General features: G+C 34.3%; 1 long non-coding RNA gene across 1 annotated transcript; it reads left to right on the forward strand.

The window, feature by feature from the left end:
* The first annotated feature begins 899 nt into the window (after positions 1–899).
* On the forward strand, positions 900–25690 carry LOC107971609 (uncharacterized). Its single transcript, XR_001714524.4, has 5 exons — positions 900–1194; positions 5216–5283; positions 5506–5580; positions 21847–21875; positions 25378–25690. It is a non-coding gene; the product is annotated as an uncharacterized LOC107971609 (long non-coding RNA).
* The last annotated feature ends 809 nt before the right edge of the window (positions 25691–26499 follow it).

The raw sequence follows: 26499 nt of genomic DNA on the forward strand, positions 1-26499 counted from the left end.
GGCTGAGACAGAGAAACCTCTGTAAACAGTAGCAGGGTTTATATTTCAAACAAAGCAACACACTTGAAGAAGGGAAAACCTGGGAATAGCACAAGAACTGAGAAAAAGCCAGTGTGACTGAAGTGTACTGAACAAGGTAGGCTGTGAGATGAGACGAGATTGCAGAGAAAGGCAAAAGCCAGCTTATGCCGTGCATCATAGGTCTGTAAGAGGTTTTAACTTTATTGTAAGTGATAAGTAAGATAGTAGATGATATTCATTTCGTTTATGTGTTTTAAATATTAATTTGGCCACTTTCTGGGGAATGAAATGAAGCAGAGCAAGAGTAGAAGCAGAAAAACTGATTATGAAACTATTGTTTCGATAGCTTGTTTGTACTTTGCTTGTAGCAGTGAAAGGGTAAAAACTAAAGGGATTTGGGATCTATTTTATAATGATATAAAAATAAATTTGTTGATAGTCTGATTATGAGGCACTAGGAAATGGTGAAAGTAAGGATGGGGCTTGATTACTAAAGTATATGGTGTTGCTTTTGCTTAGATGGAAGTGCATGGGATAAATTAATACAGTGATAGAAAAGAGGGATGGTGAGGAAAAGGGTGAGAAGAAAATAAAGAATTAAGTTGTGTAACTGTTAATTTTGAGAATGTTGTATCCATGTCAAGAATATTAAGGAGATAACTTGATATTTGGATTTGAAGCTAGGAGGGGTCTATGTCAGAGATTCTAATTTGAAATGACCAAAGGTGAAATACATGATGAGAAGAGGGCCTTGTACTGAGTCCTTAAGCACTTCAGCACTTAGACGGTGAATATGGATCTTTGGAAGACAATTGTAAAGATCAGCCAACAGGTGGGGAGAAATCAGGATTCTACAGTGTCATGGAAACAAAGACAGAGAATGTTTCAAGACAGAAGGTGCAACTGACAGTTGAATACAGATGAGAGTTTGAGTCCACTGGAATTGTCCCTAAACATTTGGGTTTTGGTAACACTGATAAGTGGAATTTCATTGAAGTGTAGCCAAATGGCAGTAGATTAAAATGTGAATAAGAGAAAAAAGTGGAGTGAAGTGTATGAAGACACATCTTTTGAGAAGTTTGACTATAAAGAATAGCAGATAAATAGAATGTGACAGCTTAAAAAAGTTCTCTCATCCTCTTTCCAAAAGATATTTGAAAGACTAAATTTTAGGTATGTAAGTACAGTGATATCCAGAGTACATTTTCTTAAGATAGTAACATAATTTTATTATTGCGCAGCTACAGCTAACTTATTTTATTTTTACTGACATATTTATATGCAATAAACATAACCTACACTTAAAATGTAGATAATGTAGAAAACATTCTAGAATCAGGCTTAAATTTTTGTAATTATATAAAATCATCTAGCCACCAACATAATGAAAATATCAAATAGTTTTATCACCCTAAGAAGTTGACTTATGCTTCGTTGCAATCAATCCCTTCTCCAGTATTCAACTACAGACAACCACTAATCTGTTTCTGTCACTGTAGTTTGTCTTGAAAGTCACATAATGGAACCATGTAGCATGTGTCACTTGTGTTTGACTTCTTTCACTTGGCATAATATTTTTGAGTACCATCCATGCTGTTGCATGTATTAATCCTCTCCTCTCCTCTCCTCTCCTCTCTTCTTTTTTGAGATGGAGTCTTGCTCCATTGCCCAGGCTGGAGTGCAATGGTGCGATCTTGGCTCACTGCAACCTCCGCCTCCCGGGTTCAAGCGATTCTCCTGCCTCAGCCTCCCAAGTAGCTGGGATTACAGGTGCCTGCCACCATGCTTGGCTAATTTTTGTATTTTTTAGTAGAGAAGAGGTTTCTCATGTTGGTCAGGCTGGTCTTGAACCCCTGACCTCAGGTGAACCACCTGCCTTGGCCTCCCAAAGTCCTGGGATTACAGGCATGAGCCACCACGCCCGGACCAATATTTTGTTATTTTTCTATTGCTAGTTACCATAGCATTGTATGAGTGTCTCAAAATTTGTTTATTCACTAGATGATGTATATTGGGTTGTTTTAGCTAGTATAAATCACTAACATTCAGTGTACAAGTCTTTCTGTATGCCTTTGTGTTTATTTTTCATGAGTTGGTACTCAAAAATGAAATTTCTGAGTTGTATGATAAGTGCATATAAAACCTCATGAGATAGTGCCATAATGTTTTCCACAGTGGCTGTTCAATTTTTCATTTATTCTAGCAATGTCTCTGAAGTTAGAGTTGCTCCACATACTAACCAAAACTTCGTATGTGGTCTGTCATTTTTTGTTTTAGCTTTTCTTATATGTGTTTAGTGATAATGATTTGCATTTGTTTTACTAGTGAATATTCTTTTGAGAAGTATCAGGTCACATTTTTGCCTATGTGTAACTTTAAAAAATTTTTTATTTTGTCTTATTTTTGATTTACTACAAGGAACCAAGGGGTTCTTGGATAAATGGCTGATTCCACGGCTGGAAAAAGGAAAATATAAGATGGGCCTGAAGCAAATAAAGATGTGCTTTAAAAAACAGAAAGATAAGATAGGGGAATGTTAAAGGCATGTAAGAATCAATTTGGAAGAACTCACAACGGCTAGTCTGGAAAAATTTGAACAAACAAAATTAACAGGACAGTCATAGATTATAACCCAATGTACATAAGAAAAAAATATAAGTTCACAATGATACAAACAATTGAATAAAAAAATTGGAGAAGTAGTAAAGATTATTTGCAGAAATATTTCAGCTACTATGTGTAGATAGTCCCGCAACCAATAATTGAGAAATAGAAAGTCTACATCCAAGCATCATTTTCATTAGTTTATTTAACAAACATATATCGAATAAATGTCTTATATTGTGTACCAAGAAAACAAAGATTAAAAAGGTATAGTCCTTGACTTCATCAGGGAGATGCTTGTTTTTTTTTTATAGATTTTATTTCATATGTGTTGTTCATCTTTATGCCTTCTATTATACATAAAGTAACTAAAGGCTAGGAAAAAATTTCAGTCATTTTTATATGCTATATAAAATTTTAGTGTAAAGTTGTGCATGTTTTCTCAACAAGTATTTGATTATTTTTCACATAAAAATGAGGAATAAACAGAAAACAAGATGATTTATCTCACAACTCTCATCTTATTTTTTATATGATTTAAGAAGCAACATATGAATGCTGAGTCATGGCAGAGTCCTAACATATGCTGTCTTGAATGGGATTTCTGCCAAGCAATGCGATACAAAACTATTCTTATTTAACATTTCCAGTAAGATTTTGAAATATAAAATTTATTACATATCAGCACTCTATAATGACCATAACATTGTAAACATCGATTTATTGCTCTTTAAAAACTTTTCATAAACATGATGTTTCACTGGCATTTGCTCATCACTTTTATCATATACTCAGAAATGACAGAGTCAGATCCAAGACTAGATGTATAATATTCTATTATCTTTAGTTAAAATGTTCTACATTTGACTGAATGCTGGAGCTAAATTTTAATCTTCAATTAGTTTTAACAACTGTAACACATTTGAGGGAGTATTTCACTAAATCTATTATTGATCTCTTCTTGGGAGTTGCTGTGATGGCATTTTAAAGGTTGATTTTCTATTTTTGTCTTTATGCTTAAAATTGATGTGTAAATAATATAATAATCTCTAAAATTCGTCTTTAAAAAGAAAAGATTTCCTAAGCTTTTCTATTAGTACACTTCTGTGTTTAAATTCACTATATTCGGCCAATTATGTAAGTAAACCATTCTGTTGTATTTATATTTTTTATTTCTCATTGCAATTATATTGTTTTAATTCAATATACCAATATTTGTTTTTCCTCTTTTAGGATGGGCGCAGCACCAACTTAGTTTAAAATCTAAATTAATGAAAGACCATACAAATCTATTTATCTTAAACTAGTATAAACTGTATCTCTGATAAGTAGATGATAGCAGAGTATTTCACTTGTGTGTGTGTATGTTACGTGCATGTGTGTGTATTTTTCATATTCTTTAAGAACGTTTCTCATTATGCCTTTTTTAAGACTGTTTTCAGTGTGGAGTTGTAGCTGCAGACAGAAAGCAAAAGCATTTTTATTTACCTGCTGTTTATCCACTTCTAAGAGTACCTCTTTCACCAAGATTTTAAAAAACTTGTTTCTTTTCTTAAAAAATTAAATGTTGCAAGCTTTAAAATGATATTTATTTCAGGAGTGATTGGAAAGCCTTTTATATATTTGATTTTGTTGCCTTAAATTGAAGAATAACCTGCTAATAATTTTGCACTTATATTCTATCAAAAAAATGAGCTGTCATATTGTTTCTAGCATTTGTGTTCTTGCACTCTTATGCCTATAACACTTGGCAACATCTACTTCTTTTTGCATTTTCATCTAATATAAGCAGCATCACCTCTCAGAGAAAGGGAAGAGATTTCATATATTCTGACAGTTGAAAGTTTAAACAAAATTTGACTTCTGAGATTTTAGTTGAGCTTTCTAAAAGCCTGAGTTAACTTGGCTAATTTACATTCTTTGTCAACAACTGAAAAGCTTTTTCTGTTAAGTAGATACATGGCAGAGCATTTTACTTGTTGGCTGTTAGAATAAATATAAATAAATTATTTCTCAAATCACTATTGTAAATACAAGCTTTAAGAGTGTTTTTGCATTTCTCATACATGCAGTTCTTCATTTTTTTATAAGAGCTTGTTCTAACATTATTCATATAATTATTCAATAATTCACATAATTTCATCATTTTTCTTTTATCTGCCCTAATTTTGAATTCTGCCTGCTACTATGAACATTTAAAAGAATTTGGCTACAGGAATAATAGCACTTCTAGAACATACTTAAAAAAAATAAGGTCCCTTATATAGTTTGGAGATGGATTAGTGGAGCAAAAGTACAGTATGACTATTGGTTACTAGAAGACTCCTAATTTTCCACCAGATTTAGTTACTCCTGAGTATGCGAATTCTTTTCCAAAACTTATTTCTCAGCCCCTCTTGTATCTTAGTTTGATCCTCAGCGGAAATAGGCAAGCAACTTCCATCTTACTTGTGTCACTCAGCCAAGAAACAACATAATTTGTTCATGGTATCAAACTGTCTGGATATCTCATGATTCATTTATTTCTGATCATATCTCAAAAGAGCTATGGATCAGCTAAAGATGACCACCTTTTGTCTTCTCATTATAGGAACCAAGTCTAGAGGAGCTGACACTATCTGGGACATGCAATTCTCAAGTGGATGGATGGAATATGAGGTAAGGAATGAATGCAAGCTGAGGCTACATTACATTGACCAAAGAAAGGCACAGGGCTAAATCTAAAGTAAAAGTGGCTGAAGAATACACAACACCTACAGGGAAACATGGAAAGATATAAGAGGCAAGAGGTAACAAATAATCATCATTAAATAAGAAAATCTACCACACTTGCTTAAGCAGAAATTTTTTACTTTATCTTTCTTACTTCCTTGTTGTCAGTGTTTGAATGTGAATATTGCAGCAATCAAGCTTTTGCTATGCAGAGAAGGAATATGAAAAGGAATTAAAGATCAGGTATGACACAACAAAAAATGAAAAGGAACTGGATAACTGAGTAAACTTTTGGATTAGAGCTCTCTGCAAACTGAAATGGCCAAACTTTTAGATGAAATAGAAAACAACAAATTAAATAATTCTGGTAATATATTTGTAATCAAATTAAACTTCCAAATTTTAACACAGTTGTAGATTCACACGCAGTTATAAACAATTATACGGTAAGATTCTGCTTATAATATGAAAATCACGATACTAATACTGACACAGTCAATATACAATGCTCCTGCTCTATCACCAGGAGCATTCTGACTGTTGACCTATTATAGCCACACTGAACTTATTTTCACCATACCACGTACCCCTCAACCCTTAATTCCCAGTACTTAACTCCAGGAAATCACTTAATCCATTCTCTATTTCTATGATTTGTAACTTCAAGAATGTTATGTAAACGCAATAATACATTATGTAGCCTTTTTGGATTTGTTTTTTCACTCAGCATTATTGTTTAGAAACTCACCTACATTGGTACAAATATCAATAGTTTGCTTCTTTTCTTTGTTGCATAGTGTTCCACTATATAGATGTACCTAAGTTATTTTCCTTTGTTTATTTGCTTGCTTGTTTTTGACCATTTATCCTTTGAAGGACATCTGAGTTGTTTCCATTTGGGGAGTATTATGAATTAAACTTCCATAAATTTCCATGTATAAGTTCTTGTGTGATCGTAACTTTTTGTCTACGATAAATGCCCAGTGGTGTAATTGCTTGATTGCATGTTAGCTGCATGTTTAGTGTTTTTTGTTTTTGTTTTTGTTTTAACATTGGAAAACTATTTTTCAAAATAGCTGCAATGCTATATTCCCACTAGCAATTTATGACTGATCTATTATAGTTTCTTCATATATTTGCAAGAATTTGGCATTGTGACTTTTTAAAAAGTTTAGCCTTTACAATAGATATGTAGTAATTTCTTGTGGTTTTAATTTTAATTTCTCTTTTGGCTAATGGTGTTGAATATCTTTTCATGTGTTAATTTGCTCCCTATACAAATCTGTGTATCCGCTCCTGTGAAATATCTGTGTAAGTCTTTTGGAAGTTTTCTTATTGAATTTTTTTGTTGTTGTTTTGTTTCGTGTTACCGTTGAGTTTTGAGAATCCTTTAGGTATTCTAGGTAAAAGTCCTCTGTTGGATATGTGGTTTGCAAATATTTGGCTCAATCTATAGCTTGTCTTTTTATCTCTTAACCAGGTAGTTGGTGAGCTAAAGTTTTAAATTTTGATGAAGTTCAATTTATCAATGTTTCCTTTTATGCTTTTGGTATAAATTCTAACTTCTTGTTTATCCCAAATTCTGAAGATTTTCTCCTATATAATTTCTAAATTTTTCATGAATTTATATCTTACATTCAAGTCATTGTCTTAGTTCATTTTGTGTTGCTGTAACAAAATAACTGAAATTGGGCAATTTACAAACAATAGAAGTTTACTTGGCTCAAAGTTCCTCCCATTGGGATCTACCTCCTAACACTGTTGCACTGGGGAGTAAGTTCCAACACATGAACTTTGGAGGACACATTTAAACCTCAGCAGTCATTGATCCATTTTAAGTTATTTTTTGTATAACACATAACACTTAATATAAGTTTTAAATTTAAAAAGTTTAAGTTTTCTACCTATTGATGGTGAATTGCTCCAGTACTGTTTTGTTGAAAATGCTATTCTTCCTCTCCTGTATTGCTTTTGAACCTTTGTCAAAAATATGTTGGGCATATTTCTGTGATAAATTTTTTGGGCTGATTTCCAGAATACCTATTTTATTCCAATAGATCTATGTGTCTGTCCCTCTTGCACTACCACAGCCTTGATTACTGTAGTACATAATAAAGCTTGAAATTGGTTACACTGGTTTCTCTCTCTTCTTCTCTTTTACAATTATTTGAGCTATTTTAGCCTCTTTGCCTTTCTATATACATTTTAGAATAATCTATATCTGCTTACTGGGAATGTGATTAAATTATGTTAAACCTTTATATTTATTTGAGGACCACTGACATTTTTACTACGTTGAATCTCCCAATCTATAACCACAACATAAGCACAGTTTTTAACATTTTTGTCCACTCATTCAAGTTTGGATCATTAGAAAAATTTATGAATTTCCTATCATATTTTCAGATATTGCTATGGATTTTTATATTTGTTACCTCATATAATCCCTATAAATACTTTTAAATTATTTATTAGTTCTTCTAATTTGCAGATGAGAAAAATTAAGACTAAATGATATCAGTTAACTTGCTCAAGTCATACAGGTGATAAGAAGCAGAAAAAAAATTCAAATGAGGCCTTTTGAATTCCAAATTTCATCCTTTCTCTTCTATGTATCGAAATCTCCCTTGGATAAAACTGGAACTTCTTTTAAGATACCCAGAATGTACCACAGTTATTCTCACTTTTTCTTATTGCCTCTAGCATTCTTTTCCCCTAATATGGAATCATTCTACTTCTCTATCTAGGTGAAACCTAGCAATACATTACTATTGCTTAGAAAGTTTCACCACTCATATTAATCTTTTCATCTACCTTACCCTAGTCATACCGCCACTTTTCTGTAATCCAATTTTGCCTCTAATAAATCATGCAACTTAGAAGTAGTCTCATTTCTATATTTTTCCTCCAAATAGATGCTGAGAATATTGAAGACATGAGCAATTTCCTAATTTTCCTTTTGTGTCTAACCTATTTCACTTGGCACCAGCAACTGATTGTTAAAATGATAAAGTCTCAGCACAAGAATGTTGGTAATAATCCCCATTTCGTCGCTCATTTGTGTTCATCATATTTTTTCCCATCATGTGAGCATAATTTCCTCTGATAGGTGTGTTCGTGAATTCATTTCATATACCTCTTTCGTGTCAACAAGCATAATAAAAAGCTAACCAAAATTTGAGAAATGTTAGATTGTTTTAAGTTAATTAAAGAGAACTAGAGTAAGATATCTGGTATGTGGCAAAACATTAAATTCCTCAGACTCTTGAGAATCTATGTATCACCATAATTTTTGTCATTATTCTCAGTAATGATAGTTGTATATGTCATTGTATGGAACACTGCTTGTTATCACTACTGGTTATTGTCTGTGTTGACTGTGTCAATTTCATACACTCCTTAATGACAAATGCATGAGAGAATTTTTCTTGATTTTTCAATAAAGCACACACATCCATGTTTAAAATTCCATTACTTATGGGTTAAAAATTATGCCATAGCCATTTTTGAAACCATATCACATATATTTTAATTTTTTAAACCATCTTTTATAAAAACATGACTTCTTCCCTCAAGTTAGTATTTTTAATGTAGAAGGAGTGAAAGACCATTTTGGTATATTTTTCACATTTCTAAAGCATGTGCCTTACTCTTCTATTAATGTGCTGAATATTTGACATCTTTATACACATCTTTTTTGTTTCGAACATACTAAGTAAAAGACCAATACCCATACTGAAATAAAATTGTCAAACTAAATTTTATGGCGACTTAGTGCCACAAAATATGTCTGTTAATGTGTATGACCTTGTTGGAGAGAACTGCAAGGAGTAGCAGGCTGCTAATTAACTATTTCCAAAATGATGTATCACCTCCATGTGGCTTTCTATGAAAGTTTTCAGCAAAGGAGAAAGTTAATGACATTCTGACTAGGCATGAGTACTGGCATAGATCAAAAATACCATTTAGCATTCACAAACCACAATGGCATCAAAGGATTATCTGAAATATCACAAAGACTTTAGATTTGGGGGCCTCAAAAAATCAATTCGACCATGTGTTTTACTGACCCCCAAGGAACAGGATCAGACAGTAGCAGAGAAACAGGAAATTATCATTTACTTTGTAAGTATTACCTCCTAGGCTCTCAAGGGAAGAGCAAATGCCAAATGAACATCGTGGCAGTTCTTTAATATAAAAGTGGGAGTAGGAATTAGAAAAGCTGAGAAAACTAGTAAAATCAAGATTACCTTCATCCTAAGTGCAAATTAGACTTTACCTTTTTGGGAGGTTATTTATGGCAAAGTTTTATAGGTTCTTTTGAGATAGCCAAGAGTCAAATAGAAATAAGGAATCATTTGTAAGAGACATATACTCAGTAGTATATAAATTATAAAAAATAAGAAAAAGAAATATACACTTATTTAAAAATAATAATACCTATCTTTTATTATTCTCTAGGACATTAGAGTATACCAAAATGATATAGAAGGAAGGTGATGAGATAAAAATATTAAAGAGAATAAAATGAAAAATGAGGAATGCAATTAAAAGAGGGGATTAAAGAATGGGAAGGAGAGATGACTACATAAGAATGAAAAGGACAATTAGAGAAGATAAATGAAGGTTTGATTATGATGAACCAGTTGTAAACCCTTTGGTTAATTCTCCATTTCCTTAGATATGGGTCACAGTGTATAGCACCTCTTAGCTCCTTGAAAATCTGATTAACTCATCAACCACTTTTCACAGTTCTGCATCTGTTCTTTATCTTTAAACACTTTTGCAGGTCCCACATTGAAGAGTAAAGCTATAACAACTCACCCTTACTCTCCATAACTTGGAGTTTATTAGATTTTCAAAGTTCTGACATTTAACATTAAATAATGGTTATTCCTCTAGAATTTTTTTCACAATCTTTCATGAAAAAGGGCTGCATAATTTTCTGTAAGCCTGTTTTTATCTTCATAAATTCTGAGAGTAAAAGAATATTGATAAAAAGACATAGGACAGCTTGTAAAACATATATGGAAAAAGAACATCTCAGTTGTAGTTTAAAAAATAAATATAATTAATTCCTGTGGGCTTTCATACTAGGGCCATAAAAATATCCAACTATTATTGAGTACTTATTTATATGCTTGACATGATTCTAAGTGCTTTACATATATTAGCTCATCTAATCTACTACAAGCTTATGGGGTAGGTATTGCTTTTGTCATCACTTTATAAAGTAGTACACTAAGACATAAAGAAGGTTTAATAACTTAGCCGAAGCCACACCTAATAAAAAGCAACACTAGACTGAACTATGACTGCCAGTTTTCAGATGCATTGTCCTTGATCATAGAAAATCATTATCATACATTTATCACCATAATCAAACAATCAGCATTTTGTTATTCTGTCTGAATTGTTTTTTGGTTCTATATCCCGTCATTTTCTTCAGGCTCACGAGTTAAATAATTTATTTGTGAAAATGCCAATATAGTGAAAATAGAACTTCGCTAAAGTTGTTGAGACAAAGGTAGCCACAAAACAAACAAAATATGTACACTGTATACACAATATTAGTGTTTGATAATGATATTTTGCCATAAAATCCAGAGATGATTTAATTTCAAAATATAAGAAAAGAGCACATCTGTCTGAGACCTTTAGCGCATAATTAGATTCTCAGCTGTTCTGCTTTGATAAAAGTAACCAGAGCTCTTTTGTATTGAAAAGGGCATTGAGCATAAAGTTAGAAACTCTCACTTTTATTCCCAGGCGTACCAGTATGAACTTGGGCTTATCAAGTAAATCCTTGTCCCTCTGTTCATCTCTAATTTGGGGATAATCCAGCATAGTACCATCTATCCACACTACTGCTCTGTGTTCTTGTACCAAAACTGTAACATAAAAAATGATCCTTTGAAAGGCAGCAGTTGTCTCTTTAAAAAATAATAATAAATCAAACTCTAAATTGAACCTCAAAATGCACAGTGATATGGTTTGGATTTGTGTCCCCGCTCAAATCTCATGTTGAATTGTAATCCCCAATGTTGGAGGAGAGTCCTAGTAGGAGGTGATTACATCACGGAGGGCAAATTTGCTCCTTGCTGTTCTCATAATAGTGAGTGGATTCTCATGAGATCTGGTTGTTTAAAAGTGTGTAGCACCTCCCCTTTGCTCTCTTCCCTCTGCTCTGGCCGTGTAAGATGTGCCTGCTTCCCCTTCTGCCATGATCAAACGTCTTCTGAAACCTCCCCAGCCATTCTTCCTGTACAGCCTACAGAACGGTGAGCCAATTAAACGTATTTTCTTTACGAATTACCCAGTTTCAGGTACTTCTTTGTAGTAGTGTGAGAACAGACTAATACACACAGTAATAGAAAAAATGTATTCTAGAACCAGAGTAACTTGTTTTTAATTCTATCAAAGTGGTAAAATCCATATTTTGTCTTGGTTGGGACCAATTCATTTAAATACCCTAAATCACTCTGATCATGTCATTTAAGAAGGAGCATCTTTATGTAATGGGATGTTATCAATCGTTTTTGGCAACTTCTCAGTAAAAAAGAAAGTTATATGTTCACAGAGGATCACAAGTGGCTTTCAGAAGTTGAGGGATAAAGCTAACATATATGAAAATGAATGATTATAGTCACCTTTGTGATAATGTGAAGTGTTCACACACATCTCATCACTGAACATAGCATAAGTGGCTAATTGGATGCATGTTCATTTTTAGCTTTCCTGTCATCTCTACCTCAGTGCCAAGCCACAGTAGGTACTTCATAAGTACCTACTGCCATTAATGATGACTTATATCCTTAAGTTAGACTTTTTACATGATTTCACTTTCACAAATAATTTTCTATGTTTTAATAGTATGTAAAATGTCTCCTACTTCAGTGATTTTAAAACTAATTGTGAAGCCCACTCACCTGACCTGTGGAGTTTAAACTTAACAACTCATTCATACAGATTGCATTATTGCGCTTTTGTTGACAGAAGATTAGGAGAGTTTTTATGCTTGGTGAACTACATTTTGAATGCATTTAATTACAAGAAAATGAGTTTTAGTTTATCCCAGTGCTAAGGATGCTTGGGAAACCAGGAAAACTGATAGAAGGGGAGGAGGGAAAATGCAAACTCTGTCACACAGTAGCACCTTGGGAAATCAAGGTGAGCCAAAATTAGAAATTGCACAGCGTTTGTGCAAGTACCATGGGTTGGTAACCCTTGATTTGAGAGGCTGCTTTCAAAGTAAATTAGTGAAAATAAAATTTTCATAAGGACTTCTAAAATCAGAGAGGAAGGATAGAAATCATAAACATATGTCATCCCTCTTTCTCTTTTCTGTAATAATTTAGAGAATTCCCTTCTGTTAGAAGTCTATTAGTATTTTTTAATATCTTGGCAATCTGTCAGATTTTGCAATGTATAGTGGTTGAGATGGTGGGAGAAAAGAGGCCCAAATAAGTAAAATAACGTACAAGAAGGAGTGCTGAATTATAGATATGGAGAAAGAAATGTGGAGATACAAAGGACAGGGAAAGATTAATTCCTGCTGGAAGATCAGAGATGTATTCATGACGAGGATATTCGAACAGGGCATGGAAGGTTTGATGGAAATTTTGAGACCGAGATAGATATGTATCAGCTTTGCATGAGACAAGTACAGATCTAGAACAGGATAGGCATAAATTAAATTGGCAGATTAACTGGAATAAAAGCTTAAATTTTTGTCTCATCCTTTCTTTACATCATTTATCAAGTTACATTTCAGCTTCTTAATCAAGAGACGGACTCTGTGCATATGCACCTTGAAGTTGATTTGGATGTGCAACTTGCTTTGGCAGACTGTTAGCATATGTCACATAGCTAACGCAGGCAGAGCTTAATACCTAAGTGACGGGTTGATAGGTGCAGTAAACCACTATGGCACACATTTACCTATGTAAAAGACCTGCATGTACCACACTTGTATCCCAGTAGTTAAAAAATAAAATAAAATATGTTTTTTTAGAAAAGGACTTGCTTTTATGCCTTGAGAATATGATTGGGCCAGCCTGCTGGGGGATGAGAGACACATGGAGTTACCCCAGACATCTTAAGCAAGGCATGTCTGGATCAACCAATAGCCCAGTCAATCCTCAGATATATAACTAAGTGTAGCCAACATTAACAGAGCTGCCTTGCCAATTGCCCCATTTGCATGAGCAATACGTACTTCTAGCTGTCTGAGAATTAGATTTGTGGTTGTTTATCCCACCAGATGTTTATAGCCATTCACAAAATCCATTTCCAGACATGAGAACATAGAAAGAAAAGAAAGATTATGTTTCTTCTATCACTTTTCCAGGAGCTAGAAAACTCTCTCCATAAACTCTCTCTTCTGGAATAATTCAACTCATGATTCATTGACCAGTCCTGCATCATATGCCCATTCTCTAAAAAATCGATGGCAAAATGCAAAGAGCTTAGTCTAATTATCTGGGGCAAAATGGATGTAGAAGAGTCAATCGCCATGACTTTCAATCATACTTAATATAACACTATAAGTGAATATTTACTAGTGCGATAATGATTTTTGTTTTAATTTTTAAACAAATTATTGAGGTATAATTTACAGAAAATAAAATGCACCTGCTTCAATTTGATGACTTTTCACAAATGCATATGCTCATGCAACTACCAACATAATAAAAAATACAATATTGTAATCACCCTACACAGTAACCTTGTGCTGTTTTACAGTTAATTCCCCCTCCCCTTATATATGGCCTCAAGCAACCATGGACCTGCTTTCTCTCCCTATGTGTTAGTTTTGCCTATTCTAAAATGTTATAGAAATGGAATTTTATGGTAAGAATTCTTTTGTGTTTGGTTTCTTTCATTCAATATGTTTTTGAGATATTTTTCAGATTGTTGCATATCACCTCATTGTTCTTTTTTCATGGTTGAGTAGTGGTCACTTTTAGATACATACCATTATGTATTTGTCTATTCACTTGTAAAATTGGTAGACAATTTAGTTGTGTTTCAGTCAGGGTCCAACTAGGAGAAAGAAACAGTAATTTAAACAGAGAAAGTTTTAGTATGAAAAAATATTAACTATAACAAAAAATAGAACTAACATGTGATTGGCTAGCAAGAAGTAGAGAGACCTTGAATGAATATAAGAACCATAAACAGTGGAAAAATCATACTATCCCAAAATAATAGAGTACCCAAGGAAGAGGAATTTTTTCATCAAAAGTTGAGATCCAGACTTCACTGGAGAAGAAATAGAAGTGGTTCACTGGATGATAGAGAAGACAGTGAGGTACCAATGGAACTTGCTGAAAATATACCCTCTCTGGTGCTGGGAGAAGCCATGCCAAGAAAGATGCTATGTTTGGAACTCACTGCAAACCTACTGATGGGGTATAGGTGAAGATGTTCATTGGGGAGGTACTCTATTGATATCAGTCCACCAACCCAGGTAAGAGGTATAGTGGGAGATTTGGGTCCCTGATGGCTGTCAGTCATTATAAGAAGTCATGTCTGGAGAAGCCCTTAACTCTGGGAGCTGGGCACTGGGGGAAATGTATGCAGCAGGGGCTGGACATTGGAAAAGCTAGACTCTCCATGTGCCCAGCACTAGTGAAACTGCAAGTAGAAGGAGCTTGGTAAGAGGGGCATGCTGAAATCAAGAAGTGTCCTTTCACCTTGTACTTTCTTCTGGCACCTTCTGGGATAAATCTTAATATTGTGTTATTATTCAAAAGAGAAATATTTAAAGCACACAGCTCTATTTTCACCGAGCAGCGAATGCACAGTGTATTCATAGTTGAGAGGTAATAAACTGACAAATGGCACAGATTACTTGTAGTTTTTGGCTATTCTAAATAAAGGTAGCATGAATTGGTGTGCAAGTCTTTGTGTAGACATAGATTTTCATATTTCTTGCGTAAATGCACAGCAGAAGAATTGCTGAGTCATGATAAGTGTAGGTATAACCTTATGAGAAACTGATAAAATGTTTTCTAATACTTGGTGTTGCCCATCTTTTTAATTTTAACTATTGTAGTGAATGTCAAGTAGTAGCTCATTGTGATTTTACCTTGAAATTTCTTGCTATTTATTTAGTTGAGAATCTTTGTGTATTTCTTGGCCATCTGTCTATCATCTATTAGAAAACATCTGTTCAAAACGTTTATTATTTACATAATCTGAATATAAGTTGGCTGTCAGAAATATATTGTGTCAATTTGCTTGTTCTTAAATGGTTTTATAAGAAAGGCTTGGTAATATAAGGATAAGACCAGATTAAGTGGGCAAAATAGACTATAGACTCTGTAAACTCTAAAGTTTCTTTTTCCATAAAGATAAGCACATTGGTATAATCATTAGATAGAATATTAAGGTTTTTTTCATAACTTCAATTTGAAAAGCTATGTGATTTCCATGTCAATGTAGATCCAGTCTGTGGCTTGCCTTTTTATTTTCTTACCATATCTGTTAATCAGCATACTTCTTAATTTTGATAAATTTTAATTAATCAAACTTTTACAGTATGTCATCTATCTTTTATGGTGTATACTCTAAGAAATATTTGCCTATCCAGAAGATATGTAGATTTTCTTTTGCATCTTCCTACAGAGCTTTAGAGCTATGATTCATTTTGAATTATTTTTAAAAACAATCTTCCTTTTCCCTCCTGCTTATGTTTAATAAATAGAGTCTTGCTCAGTACTACAAACCTAACAAACCTAGCATAAAAAACTGTATTTCTACCTGATAAGGTAAAGGCAAGAGCCTTTCCCTTACTCTTTTTTTCTCTCTCTCCCTCCTTCCTACCTCTTACTTCTTATAGTTACAAGCTAAATATCACTAGTAAGAACCAGCCAAATATAGGATAAGATAATTTAATAGAAGAGGTTGATAATAAGAGCACAATAAAGGTTAGCTAGATGAATAGTGACACAGAAATTGCATGACATTTCAAATTGAAAGTAGGAAAAAGTCTTACCACCTTACCAATGATTATACCTATGTTCTTATCTTTACTGCTAGTTGTGGCCTCAGATCCAATAGAAATTAGATTACTGAGAAAATAACCTTTTCTAGATAATTTTTTTAATGAAGAAAGAAACTGGACTTTATGTAGTATAATTCTATTTTGCTCATTTAATCTGGTCTTATCTTTACATTGCCACCCCTTTCTTACAAAACCTTCAGAAGCAAGCAGACGACTGTTTTGATTAATTATATTTTAGATTTACATTTATTTATCTATTCTTGTGTTTGGCTTGTTTGCATTTTCAGTAAGAATGAGAGGTATGCACACAAATTTGTATGTTAATTTATTCAAAATTGGCAAACACCCACTTTGGTCAAGGCACTATTCTAGTTGCTTCAGACACATCAATGAGCAAAGTCAAGCCCCCATCTCCCTTTTACAAGAAATTTTACAATATTACACCTTTCTGTGTAAGAAATTTGCCTCTGAATGGTTATTATCTTGTTACAAAGAGAGGGAAAAACCTATTTAAGACAACCAGAGACACAAATGAATGTAAAGAATCTAGAGAGTCTTTGTTCTCTTGCTATCTGAAGTCCATTTTTTGGTCTATAAATTTAATATGGAATAGAGCTGTACTGCTCCAACTTTAACATGCATACAAATTGGGGGTGTCTTGGGTGGAGCATCAGATTTTACATTTCTGGCACTCTCTTAGGTGATGGCCATGCATGACTGAGATGGGGTGATTTTTTAGCCTTTTGAGTGTTTTTATTTAAAAGCAACAAAAAAATGTAACTGCAGAATTAAATGTATGCAACAGAACTATTCACTTCTCACTTTGTTAGAGGTCTTTGGACTTATTTTCAAGATTCGAAGAGTTTTTAAACAAGTGTTTCAATGTTGGTGATTACCTGTTAAAAAAAAAAAAAAGAAAAAAAATGAAGCAGGACCTGGATGACCACTTTATAACCAAAGATTGTTAGGTGTTATCAATGCCCACATTTTCTACAACACCACAATTTATATTTGAAGCCTAGATTATTTCAATAGCCTTCCTGCCTCAGCTTTTTGCCTACATTAATTTATTTTCATGGGAAGAAGCCTGAAATACCCTCATAAAATATAACTCAGGGCTGGGTGCGGTGGCTCATGCCTGTAATCCCAGCAGTTTGGGAGGCCGAGGAGGGTAGATCATGAGGTCAGGAGTTCAAGACCAGCCTGGCCAATATGGTGAAACCTTGTCTTTACTAAAAATACGAAAAAAATTAGCCGGGTGCGGTGGTGGGCGCCTGTAACCCCAGCTACTCAGGAGGCTGAGGCAGAGAATTGCTTGAACCTGGGAGGTGGAGGTTGCAATGAGCGGAGATCACACCACTGCACTCCAGCCCAGGCGACAGAGTGAGACTCTGTCTCAAAAAAAAAGAAAAAATATATATATATAAATGACATATCAGAATATGTCGTTTTTCAGCTCAAAACTTTCCAAGGTCTTACCATGTCACTTCACTTACTATTACCTACAGAGCATTGCATCATCTGGCCTCATCTATCTCTTTTCCTTTATCTCCTGCTACTCTCCACTTGCTCACTGTAACCTAGAGGTTCTGTTATAACTCAAAAATGCTAGGCACATGCTGCCTTCTTATCTACTGTTTCCTCTTCCTCATGTAGATCTCTCCCTTAACTCCTTTGGATCCTGGCTCAAAGGTCTCTTTTCAACAAAGCCTCCCCTAACCACCCAATATTAAGTTAAAACCATCCTATTCCAACACTTCCTATCCCTCATCTCTGCCTTATTTTTCTCCAAGGTAGTGGTCACCTTATAATATTGTATAGTTTATTTAAAGTTGATGTTTAATATCTGTTATTTCAGTAGAAAATAAGCCCTACAAAAGCTGGGATTTTCGTTCATTTTTGTTCATTTTTTTCCCTCGGTTCCTACAATACTACCTAACATATCAAGGTTTTCAAAAAATTGACATATACATACGCATACATACATACCTATATATAATATACACACATATATTCATATATATTAATTATATTGATACAAATGAATAAATAAAAGACTGCTCTCTAAAACAAAAGAACAAAAACAAAAACTATTTAACTTGAAGCCAAAATATGCCATTGATTTTTTTTTTTTGAGACGGAGTCTTGCTCTGTCTCCCAGGCTGGAGTGTAGTGGCGCGATCTCGGCTCACTGCAACCTCCGCCTCCCGGGTTCAGCTGATTCTCTCCTCCTGAGTAGCTGGGACTACAGGCTCCTACCACCACATCCAGTTAATTTTTGTATTTTTAGTAGAGATGAGGCTTCATCATGTTGGCCAGGAAGGTCTCAATCTCTTGACCTCGTGATCTGCCCGCCTCGGCCTCCCAAAGTGCTGGGGTTATAGGCATGAGCCACTGTGCCCGGCCGATCTTTGTATTTTTTAAACATAGTTAAAATTTTGGTATTGCCTTAATTTTCTTTAGTATCTTTGCACCTTTGTGCTAAGTAATATAATGATATTAGCTATCTTTAAGAGAGAGTTCTGGTAATCTTATGACTGGATCTGTGCCTGCTACCAGAAAGGCATTATTGGATTTAACTTCAATGTTCTTTTTTTCTTAATTTGTTATCAAATAATTTGAGAGAGAGCTAAATTGTTTAACGTTTACAATTTTTTTTTCTCACGCTATTTTTTCTTTTCTTGTTTTAAAACTTTCTACCTTCTGTGGAGCTGGCAATTAATCATCTCAGGTTTGCTGGCAGGGGACTGACTATTTGGCTCCTTTATAGAACATACCTTATGTTTTTTCTTTATTCTTCTTCACTGATTTGGGATTTATTTTTTCTTCTGTGTCTATGTGTATGAGTTTCTTTAAAGGGACAACAGATTGTTCTAAGTCATTGGAGTGAGCCAAAGTGAAAAGAATCAGTTTTGGTGGCTTCTCCTAGCTATAGTCTATCCTAGCTCATTAAAAATTTTTATTTAGAGGAAAAAAATATTCATTTATTTTACTGGATAATGGAAACAAGGAGTTTGTGTGTTGTGCAGTGGGGTAGATGGTGGGGCAGGGGGTGGACAGCGGAGGGTGCTGGTGATTAACCAGAGAAAAATTGTTTTCAGTAGGAAGCTTGTTCCCAGAACAAACATTAATAGGAAGCTGTTTCTCCTTAAGTCCGCAGTGAATTTCTAATGTAGTTTCCAAAACGAATTGAGTTGATGAGATCTGATTATTTTTCAAGATGTGCCAGATTTCTGGTCCTTACCATCTGCTCAGCCTATTGGTAGCAAGTAAAAATATAGTTGGGAAGATGAGTACTAATACCAATTAATTAACCTCCAGGCAAGTGCCGTGGGACCTTATGACTTTGTCCTATTCTTAGATCCAAACCCATAGCCCTTTTGTACATGGGTGTCATCAGAGAACTCTTCACTCATGAATGAATTCTTTACTCTTCCCTTCTCCAAAAAGGGCCTAACAGAGCTGCAATGGAAAGGCTAACTGAAGGTTAAGAGTCCCACCTCATCTAACAAAAGAATCTAGAAAATAATTTAGTTTTATATTTTTATCATCCCAAGTTCACTACTTTGGATGATAAGAAAATTGTTTTTATTCTACAAAGAATTGGCATTTCTTTCTTTCGTTCATCTTTTCCTTCATTAGCACAACAATTATGTAACAGGAAAAACTGAAGATGTAATGAAAATACACTGACCCTGTTTAATATCGAGTGCATTTAGTCATTTATTTATTTACTTATTGTCTGGGGAATGGCAAACTAATTAATCATAAGCAATGCACAATGGTGACCAAATGTGCACAATGTGATAAAGGGCAGAGATATTTCATTTACCCCTATTTTGTAAAACAGGTCAGCTCAGTGTGTTTGCTTAACTTAATGTCTATCACAGTGTGGTAGAATGTCTCTTAGCACACACTCACTGCTACTTATATTGGGATATAATATATCTCCTTGATCTCCTACAACTTTTGTTTATCAGGCTTACTGCAACTTTCATTCTGATTATTTCTCTCTTTTGTTAGTCTTTCCCTGTCTCTGTCTCTGTTCCTGTGTGTGTGTGTGTGTGTGTGTGTGTGTGTGTGTGTGTGTGTCCATCTCAATTGTAGAAACCAGGTGTATACTACCTAAAATTCAATCCACTCACAGAACACCTAGTAAATATTTTTTCAGTTGAAACTCATTTAGGATTTGTCACATAGATTTGTTTTCATAGTTACTCTTCTATGAATCCCTAGAATCACGGAATAGCCAAACCATAAGGTATTTTGCATAATTTAGTCCAAAATACCCAGAGGCATTTGAATTCAGAGAATTTAAGTATTTGCCAAAAGTAATGGAACTCTTGTTATTTAAAATAGTATGAAATCAAGTTAAAAATATTACAATAAAAATTCTTAGTATAAATAAGCTGTCTTATTGAAAGACTTTGTTTATTCTCAAATGGTCACTTGGGAATTGAGTTCTAACCCAAGAAAAGAGGGAATGTGTGAGGCATGATCAACTTAATTCTCTTCTCCCCCTGATACTCATCATCATTTAGGGCATCATCATCTCCTACCTGACCTGCTGCAATGTTTTCCACATGGCTGCCCTGCCCCCAAGCTTTCCCCTTTCTGATACATCCTTTATGATGCTTTGCTGATTTCCTTCCTTAATCCTGGGTTACTTTACTGGGCCTCCCATCCCCAGAATAAAACCTGATTTCTTTGACCTCTGTTAAACACTGGTGCTTAACTGTCATGGTCCTTTTCAGGTGTGTTTTCTACAACTACTCTCCACCACTTCACCCCTAGTACAAAATCTATCCCTTCACTCTGCTTTTATTGTGCTTTGTACATGTTTTCATCCAGAATTTGCTCAAGTTGATTAACTTATCCCTTTGTATCAAGCTAAAACATGAGGTATTCAGAGAAAGTAGGTCATGATTTATTCATCTTTTGATACCTAGCACTTAAATAAGATTAGTCATTGTAAATTTGCTGGACAGACAGGTGCATGGATGAATAAATGAAAGATTGATAGCCAGTTCCTGCTTACTAAAATAGTGATTGCATTAGTGTTGGGGTACATTTGAGAAACATGAGCTCAAACTGTCTCAATTCTTAACTATAAATAAATTGTATCATGTAATACAAATTGTAAAATACAAAGCAAAGAGCTTATCTAAGTTTAGAAGACTGATCTGATATCATTGAATGCTGGACATTATCACAAGAAGGAGAAGCTGCTTGATTAGAAGATACTTCTTACTTAAATACTTTTCACTTTTTTTAGTGGACAAAGAATGCACGTTGTAACTAAAGACCAAACACATATTTAGGTATTTCAGAAGCTGTATGAAGTGTCTTAAATTAGGAGAGGATTATACGCTTTATCAAATTATAGTGTTTTATATTTTGAAAGGATTTAGTAAGTCATCTAATCCAATTCTCACATCTTGAAGTAAAGAGGTGACACAGGATAATCACTAAGCACATTGATTTGGTTCAATTTGCAGCTTCACCACTAAACATCTGAACAACACTGGTAAGTTCTTTTACTTTTCTGTGTCTAAGTTCTTTTTTTATCCGTAAAACTATGCTATTAATAGAGCCTGCCTCATCAGGCTGTTGTGAGATTTATGATGTTAAGTTTTAGGTACCACATATTTGCAATTCATATTACTTATGAACAAACTGATGTTTACAAATATTGAGTGAATTGTTCAAAATAATACAATAAGTCAGTGGCCTTGTAGGAGCACAATCATTTCTTGAGTTTTTGTTCTGTAGTGCTTTAATATAGATGCTCATAGTTTTTCCCCTTTGTCTTAGGTATGCATCTGAAAATTTCATTTTTAAGCTATGGAACCATAAATTGCTATTAACAGGTGGATTCACAGATAAGATATAATTAGATCCTCAAATCAGACTTCTTCATAGCAATTTGTTCTCATGCCCATTTTATAGATGTAAGAAACACATACCATGAGTAACTAAATAAGGTTAGATGCAAAGCACTTTGGTATTGCTATTTCAAGGAGAATCCATATCAAGATAATAATTTCTTATGAATCTTATTTATGATAATTTTTTGTTAACAATACTTTCTCCCTCTGAACCTTGAATATATCATTTATCACAGAAGAATGCATGCATGTCCGCATACACACAGAATTCCAAGAACTTTGAAATTATTGTATCCAAAATTTGACGACTACTGAAAATACAATAGAAGAAAATATGTCAGTTTGAAGACAACTAGAATTTTTAATGTGCCTATTATCCAACCAAATAACTCATATAAAATAAATTTAAATCAAATCATATGGGAAGAAATCCAAACCTCCAAGTCATCCAAGCCAGGAGGAAAACCCCTAGATATACTGTATTCTTATTAGTTTCAAAGGACACTTATCTGGATAGGTTGATTTAATTAAATTCTGTGTATTTCTTAGTTTCTACTGGCTTATTTTCTGCCAGACTAGCAGCTGTAACTCTTTTTTTTTTTTTTTTTGAGACGGAGTTTCGTTCTCATTGCCCAGGCTGGAGTGCGATGGTGTGATTTGAGCTCACCGCAACCTCCGCCTCCCAGGTTCAAACGATTCCCCTGCCTCAGCCTCCCAAATAGCTGGGATTACAGGCATGGGCCACCACACCCAGCTAATTTTTTGTATTGTCAGTAGAGACAGGCTTTCTCCATGTTGGTCAGGCTGGTCTCGAACTCCTGACCTCAGGTGATCTGCCCGCCTCGGCCTCCCAAAGTGCTGGGATTACAGCTGTAACTTGTTTTGGAAATTCTACATATGCAATAACATTTGAAAATTGACATTTATGGTATGGTGAAAAGGTATAAAGTTAAAAGTAGTTCTATGTGAGGGTACATAAGAGATATGACACATTTTTCACTTTTCTTTGAAGAGCTTAAAGTGTTCATAGTACAGTGTTATGAAACTATAGAATGAGATTTGAAATTAAATGACATGGGCTTAAACACATTTCCTACTATGTAACAGCTATATGAATGTAAACATGTCTCAGTCTCATTTCATCTCCTAAATAATGAGGAAAATGATGTGAAACCCACATACACAGGAGATTTGCTAATAGATTCAAGAATTAAGTGCTTTGAGAAACCAGGTGCAGTGTGAGCTATTAGTTTTATCACCTTTTCACTCAACATACTTGGCATTACAGAGTTAGAAAAGAAATAGAAGGTCTCTCAGAAATATACAGTTCATGAATATAACCTGAATGTATCACAGTTCAATGAGAATAAGATTCATATTCTCCATGGTTCTCCCATAAGCTCCCACAATTCTTTATGGAATCTCCCTGAGGTGGTGTCTCATGTTTCAGAAACAAGTCTGCACACGATTTTCCACGTTTCCTCCTCTTCCTGGTGCCTCATCGCTGCCTCTACTGCCAAAACTCTCTATGTCAATGCCAATGAGATTATTCTCCCCAGTTGCTTTAAAGCCAACAGTACTTGAGGTGCCCAAGCATTAATGAATTTTCCACAAGAATGTGGAAAATGCTCCTCTCCCTAACCTTGTCCTATATTTTGTCATCTTATTCTGAAAACACCATGGACATTAGTCTGAATCAAAAAGTAGCTCATAAACTAGTGCCTTCTTCCAGAAGCTGAAGTCTTTTTGGGTTCCAAGTCAGTCCAAAAGCGTAGGTAGGGAGAGTTAACATCCCATGCTCTCTAGGATTCTCTCTGTTTTCTTGCACTTCAATTGCGTCTGCCCTAAAATAAATGTATACTCACATATGTATCAGAAGATATTCTTGAAATGAAGATTAATATGTAAAATATTTATCAGGCAAGGGTTCTAAACTGATAATTATAAAAATGTCAGGGAAACAAGAGAAGGAAGAGGAAGAAACCAAGCAAGGGTTCAATTTTAGTCACCCTCATCATGCTTCCACAGGGGAGCTCTAGGGTATAAATTTTGCCTCGGTGTTTTTCCCTGCTAAGGCTAAACAAGGGGAGTTTTCACATTTCTGCAGCTGTCTGTCATTGGCTAAGAGTTGTGTACGTGTGATGTGAACTTCTGAGGATATGAGCAAAATGGCTCGAGTATTTGTAATGTTCCTCAGGTGTATGATGTTAGAAGCAAAAACACACAGAAGCTATGGAGGGGGCACTTGTAGATTCACTGCATCTCCCTCTCGTTGTCCAAGAAAATTAACTTGGACTAAAAATGTTCCCATGTATGCAACTCATTTAAATACATATTTGGGAAAAAAATGTACTTCACAACCCCACTTTCCAGATGCATTGAAGCCACAGCTTTGCTCCAGACAGACACTTTGTTAAACAAGATGTGAGCAGCCTAACTAAGCATTGACTCATGGTAAATTTCTATAGGCATTACTAGATATTTAAAATGCTTCTATTGGCCAATAAAAGCTTCCTAGGAGAGATTTTTACCCAAGTTATTATAGTAAATGTCATGGGTGACACATGCATCTATCTAATTTTCCTTATCTGAGTTTCCTTCTATATTTGCTTACTACATAAATAAATGTACCAATGCTTTATTAAAAATACATATTTCTACTTATGACACTCACAGTGACTATTATGTGGATGTATTTGATGTTTCACCATTTATTTTCTGTGAAAACAAATGATAGTATCTCAGAATATTTAATGGTAAATAGTCTGGCATTTACTTCAATTCTTGAGGATTACTCAGGCATTAGTAAAGAAAACTATTGAATGGCTAATAGGGTATGTGTTGACCTTGGATGATCAATTTTCAGTCACTTAAGAACTGCTCCATATGTTGACATAAGGTAAAATAAATGATCATAACTTTTCAACACAGATACTTAATAGAATGAGAATTTTTTTGGTGTAAGTTATAGAGTGTTTCTTGATTGCTTAAATCAGCCTTTTGTACCTTAAATACTTATCAGTGGCTCAAATTTGTGATTTAAATGATCTCTTTAAGTATTCGTGATCTTTATGTAAAACTCCCCATTTAAAAATGAAATCAGTTTAATTATCTGTTGATTTTTACTCCTTTTTCTTACAGGGTTGTAAGCTCTAGTTCAGAGTGGAGAAGATCCTCCTGCATCCAGTGATTCCATGCCTAGGCCTTAGATACATAACCCAAGATTCAACAAGCAACACCCGTTCACATTAGATGATATTCTAGGCACTAGAGGAACTCTGAGGGTACCATCAGGGTCAGGAAATAGTGTAGTGGAGGACAGCAGAGCTGGGGAGGACATCGCTAATTTAAACAGAATGGCACTCCTTTAAATCCATTATACTCTTTGTTAGAGAATGTAACTGCGCATTCTTGTCATAAAACACCAATAAAAGATAAATTTTGTGGACCACAGAAATAATGTTAGCTTCTAATAGATTTTTCTTAAAATCTATAGAATAGTCATTTAGAAATATCCAGTTGGAAGATGTTAGAAAAATGAACCCGAAGGATAGAAGAAAATTAACCATAGAAACAGACATTTAGAAATGACTGTCAGATAAAATCATAGTATACAAAATTCAAAGGAAAGAGTGGGAGAAGAGAAATACCTTTGGGCAAACATCTTCGGGAAACCAGATACTAAGAGGTAGAAAGAAAAGAGAAGCAATGCATATATATATGTACAGTCAAAATATACATATACATATATATGTGTGTATATATATATACATATATCTGTGTGTGTATATATATACACATATATATGTGCATATATATATATATATATATATATACACACACATACATATATACAGTCAAAATTCTATCGGTGAAGCCCGATTTTTTCAGTGCTTTTGGAAAAATGCTGAATAGCATTAGTTGCTATAGCTTTCTTTTGCTTTCTCTCTCTCTCTCTCTCTCTCTCTCTCTCTCTCTCTCTCTTTCTCTGTCTGTCTCTGTCTCTCTTGGGATCAAAGTTGCAGGTGATTCATTATGTCTACTAGTGTTGTTGCCCCCCTTATCCCACTGACCCACTTCCCCTCTCCTCTCATAATAAGGTATGGTCAATGTTCATAATGAAAAGTTATTGTAATTGGGAAAACCAGGATGTTATATAAAGGGAAAAAATGTCATGAGAATAATAAAATATCCCATTTGAACACAATATGATAAAAATTAATGCAAAAATATATTACTAGACTGTCACTATGTGTGAGAAAC

Source organism: Pan troglodytes, chromosome 12 (assembly GCF_028858775.2).
Source record: "Pan troglodytes isolate AG18354 chromosome 12, NHGRI_mPanTro3-v2.0_pri, whole genome shotgun sequence".
NCBI lineage: Eukaryota > Metazoa > Chordata > Mammalia > Primates > Hominidae > Pan > Pan troglodytes.